At 40.6% G+C, this 5173-nt stretch overlaps 1 pseudogene; it reads left to right on the top strand.

The window, feature by feature from the left end:
- The first annotated feature begins 3830 nt into the window (after positions 1-3830).
- LOC114008019 (uncharacterized) lies at positions 3831-3930 on the top strand (annotated as a pseudogene).
- The last annotated feature ends 1243 nt before the right edge of the window (positions 3931-5173 follow it).

The raw sequence follows: 5173 nt of genomic DNA on the forward strand, positions 1-5173 counted from the left end.
TCCAGAAAGACAGAGATAGACAGACAGACAGAAAGTGAGAAATTATTACCCAGGGGGGAATGGCCACGATGCAATTCCTTCTTTTCCATTCCCCTCTTGGCCTTTTCAGCATGCACATACACGTCCACATCATGAGGTTTAAAGAACTGGGTCCAGGATTCAAATTGTGGTCCACTATATGGAAGTCCAGTGATGTAACCATTGTGCCATCTGCTGGTCCCTAGTGAAGAAAACAAACAAACAAACACAATTTGAGGACCAGCAGATGGTGTAAAGGTTATGTTGCTGACTCTCACATAGTCAACCATGGTTTGAGTCTTGGACTAGTGACTGGAACTGATGCTGGGCAAGGGTGTGTATATGTGTGTGTGTGTGTGTGTGTGTGTGTGTGCCTAAGATGAAATTAGTAGTTGACTCCGTGAACTCAATGAAGCAGAGAGCCCTCCCATGTGGCCTCAGTCATCATGCAGTGGGACTGGTTGTAATTATGCATTGATGTTTTTCTAGCAAACACCATGCCCTATAACAAAAACCTCTCTCAAAAACAAAACACACAGCCTATGTTTTCTTCTCAAAATAACAAGATTAGGTACATTTTTTTTCACCCAAGGTATATGGGCAATTGTTATTTCTACTTAGAAAGTTCTGCCACTGGAGACTTAGATTTCAAAGTATTTGGCCTGGCTCCATGGCCTGATCTTTGATGTCAGGCCCACATGACCTATCTTAGAGCTCAAATCCTGGACTAGAGATTGAGAAACTGCTAGAAATGTGTGTGTCCCTGAACACATATTGTCAGTGAAGGACAAAAAATTGCAGTATGACCATTCTCCATGAAAGTTGCTTTCTTTTTCCATCTCTCTGACATACAACCTCTCGTAAATTTTTTAAAATTAATTAAATTAGTAAAAATAATGTATAATGAAATACTAAAAAGTTTAAGAAAAGATATTGACATAATATAGATCAAACCTAGTCAAATCAGTCTATATTTTTTAGGAATGCATCCAACATCAGAGAATATTAACATAATAAACATTTTAATTTTCTGTCTAGTGATACAGATGCTGTGGCCTACTTCCTTTACGCCATACTCATAGTGAGGACAAAAATTAATTCTACATACTATCCTAACATGACTCATGGAAAGAACATTCTTTAAGAATTAACTGAACTTACACTGTTTGCAAAAATCCTGGAGGAAGGAACAGTGATCCAATTTTAAAACATGAGACCAATTTAAAATTACTAGTAGTAATACATGATTACAGTAAAGTTGCAGGATCCAATGACATTAGTAATAGAACTAAGCAGCAAGATTTCAAATCACACCTTTTTCTAACATATTTAAGTTTTCTGATGACCTAATGAATTTTGTTTTCAAAGATCCCCATGTAAAGCAATGAGATTATTTTGAGAGAAAAAAAGGTGATTTCTTCCTTTGGAAATTAATAAAGATTAATTTCTTTCTTTTTCATATTTTAGTTTAGCTTATTGTATTTAATCACTTAAATGATTTGCCTGTTTTATATTAGCCATTATTTTTCTAGTAAAGTGGAGGAAATTAGGTTTATTTATCTCATTTTTGTTTTTTTCTCTTGACTAAGCTCATTCTAAGTTCTTGGTCTTTCCATTTTCCTACTTTTATTACTTATGTTATATTACATTATTGAAATTACAAATTACTTGCATTACAAAGGACATAATCATTATGTATGCATGCTCATATTTTGAATCTATATAATTACTTAGAAATTTAAGTGTGGGTAGACAAGTTAGCTGGAAGTTGGCATATGTTTCAGAAAGTCCAATGTATCTATGCCTCAGAAAAGAAGTGGAAAAGGAGAAAAGAAGAGACAGAGGAGAAGCAGCAGCAGCATCAAGAGGGAGAAAGAGGGAATCATCAGTTAGCATAATGGCTATGTTGCTGGACTCCCACTTAGTCTACCGTGGTTTGTGTCCCAGACCCAGTGGCTTAAAACTCACGCCAGGTGTGTGTGCGTGCGTGCCCAAGATCCCGAGAGGAGAATGGAGGAGAAAGGATTGCAACATGACCATCCCTCCTGGGGGGGTGATTTCTCGCTTTCTGTCTATATGTCTCTCTCTGTCTGTCTGGCAAGTGCATGCGCCCTTAGCGAAAACCTCTCAGGGGAAAAAAAAAAAAAAGAGGGAGAAAGAAAGAAGAAAGTGAAAGGGAAGAAGGAAAAAAAAAAGGAGAAAGAGAAAGGAAGAGAGAAAGAAAGCAGAGAGAAAAAGGCAAAAGGAAGAAAGAAAGAAAAGGAAAATGTGGAAACATTTAAAAAAAAAATTAAAGGAGAAAACGGCAGAGCATGTCTGCACCTCAGAGCCCAGCACCATGGGCCGGATGGTACAACACGGCCTAATGTGGATCTTAGTCTGCTATTCCAGGCTGAGCCGGTTGACAGAGCCGATAGTCTGTCTCTGGCACCGAACAGACACCGCAGCCTCTGGGGTGGACCACAGGGCCAGCCACACCGCTGCTGGCTGTCTTCGGTGGCCTGAGCCCCACATGAGCCCAGACAGGGAGCAGGTACACCTGGCTCTGGAGCTCCCGTGCTGTGTGAATCTTCACGACCGCAAGTTTTGGGTGAGACCACGGCTCTTCTTCGAGCTCTACCACCTCACTGGTCCTCAGACTTGAGGATACAGAGGGGAGTAGGGGGCTCTGCCTGGAACCCAGGACTGGACCCACCAAGGAAACAGAGCAATGGGTTCAGGTTCCTTGTGAACTTTACCATGTTGCTCGGGAAACCTCCATGGGTCTTGCCAGAGGCCACTTAGCCCAAGGACCCCTGGTCCTGCCTGAGTGGTGGAAACCTGGCCTTAGGACACCTGCAGTTCTTAAGCCACCTCAGTGACTGCAGGCTTGAGAACCTCGGCAGTCAGTCTCTTGAATTCCTGAAAAGCCCTCTGATAAAGGAGAGTGAAAACGAGAACATCTGAAGACTGGATCAATCTGTAACTTGGCAGTGCCCAGGTATCCACGTCTGTCCACAAACACCAAGAACTATCCGAGAAGCCCAGCATGGTGGCTCAGGAGGTGGGTGGAGCTGCGTGATGCTGGAGCTTTATGGGAGGGCCTGAGTTCAGAGTCAGGCCGCCTGAACACACTGTGGGCACTCTTGTGGGTGCTTGTGCTGTGATTCTGACTGTCTGGAAGGCAGTGGGGAGAGCACGAATCCATGTGGAAACCCTGCCAAGTGCAGCTGTTCCTCTCTTTTCCCCTCAAGTAAGGAATTTTTCCTTTGTTATTTTAAATTTTCAAAGAAACAGACTTCACAAGATGAAGTATATAAGGTGCCAGTGACCAACTCCAGAAAGATGCAGATGTTTGATATGTCTGAGAATGTGAAACAGCTGTTTTAAGGAAGGTCAACAAACTTCAGGAAAAGAACAAATAATTCCGAATTTTATCAGAAAAATAAATTTAAACACACAAATTAGAATAATAGTAAAAAAATCAAACAGAAGTTCTGAAGCTAAAAAATACAATTGAAAAAATAAAAATGCAACAGAAGTTCTCAATAGCAGAATTGATTAAACACAATAAAGATTTCATGAACTCAAAGACAGGCTTCATAAATAGATGCAGGTGACAAAAAAACAGTAAAGAGAATATGGGGCAAAAGAGAAAGTTTACAGATTCTGCACATAGCATCAAAACCAACTTTGAGAGTTACTGGTATTTAAGAGAAAATTGTACATAACAAAGAAGTAAGAAGTTTACTCAAAAAAGTAATACCAGAAAACTTCAAAGCCTTGAGAAAGGTGTGAATGCCGGGTAAAGAAATGCTAGACATCACCAATCAGTGCTCGCTGGGCAGCACAGACACTAACACAGGAACCATACAGAGAAGATCAGCATGGCTCTGTGCGAGGATGACAATGGAAGAGATGAAGAATGAAGCTGAGGGAACCAGCAGTTAGCGTCATGGCTATGTCGCTGGACTCCCACGTAGTCAACTGCGGTTCATGTCCCGGACCCGGTGGCTTAAAACTCACACCGGGCGTGTGTGCGTGCGTGCCCAAGATCCCGAGAGGAGAATGGAGGAGAAGGGATTGCGGTGTGACCATCCCCCCTGGGGGGTTAACTCCACAGGGTCCCTTCTTCGTATGGCAGCGGATGACATAGAAGAGTACATGCCTGAGCGACTAGAGCCAGAATTCCAGGACCCAAATGAAAAGGCATGAACACTTAAATAACTTTTCAGTAAGGTCCCAGACGAGACGGATGACAGAGGGAGGTTTCTGCAGACAGTCAGGGATACACCTAGTGAAATAAAAGAACTTCCTGATACAGTGAATAATGTCTTCAAGAAATATCAATACCAGAATTTCAGGGCACGTGAACACCAAAAGAAAGAATAGGTAAAGTACTCCAAAGGTTTCAGCGATACTCTGAAAGTGTATGTTAAAGATGGCAAGACAATAAATGTGTAAGTGCCACCAACTGATTCCTCAAACCAACTTGATACTCCAGACCTTCAAAACTGTGGCCTGAAAGTTGTATATGTTGAGAGATACACTTCCCAGTGGCAGTACTGGAAAGCCTTTATCTGTAAATTTTAGTTTGACTGTATAAATTATCAGTCCCTCCTGAAGGGATCTATTCCAGGATGTTGAATGGGATGATTGCCATTTTACACCATATTTTTGTAAAATGTAGCTTCATCATAGTCTCACACTGAAGATTTTGCATCACTTTTGCTATTATCATTATTTTAAGAATTATAAGCCAAAAGAATTTACATCTTAATGTGTCATTATATAACGTTCCTTAAAAGCATTGTAAATATGGGTGTTTGTTTCTGACATTTTAACTTGAAAGCAATATGCTGTAAGATATTTAACAATCTTTGATAGCAAATATTCAATAAAATAGCTTACATCTGTTAAACATTTCTTTACTTGAAAAATGTGTGTGTGTATATATATATATATATATATATAAAATCAGAAGACCAAGACAACTTGATACAATGTTCTAAAGAACTTTTAATGCGGGCTGCCTCACAGGAAATGCCATGTGGAGTTTGTCAGTCTGAAAGACAAGGGCACTAACTTGTCTCTGCAGGCTAAGCCGAAGGTAAAAACAAGTATAGACACAAATTCAGAATACCCTAATAGTGTCATCAGAGCACGTAAACTGCTT

Source organism: Tupaia chinensis, unplaced genomic scaffold, assembly GCF_000334495.1.
Source record: "Tupaia chinensis unplaced genomic scaffold, TupChi_1.0 Scaffold000037_21, whole genome shotgun sequence".
Lineage (NCBI taxonomy): Eukaryota > Metazoa > Chordata > Mammalia > Scandentia > Tupaiidae > Tupaia > Tupaia belangeri.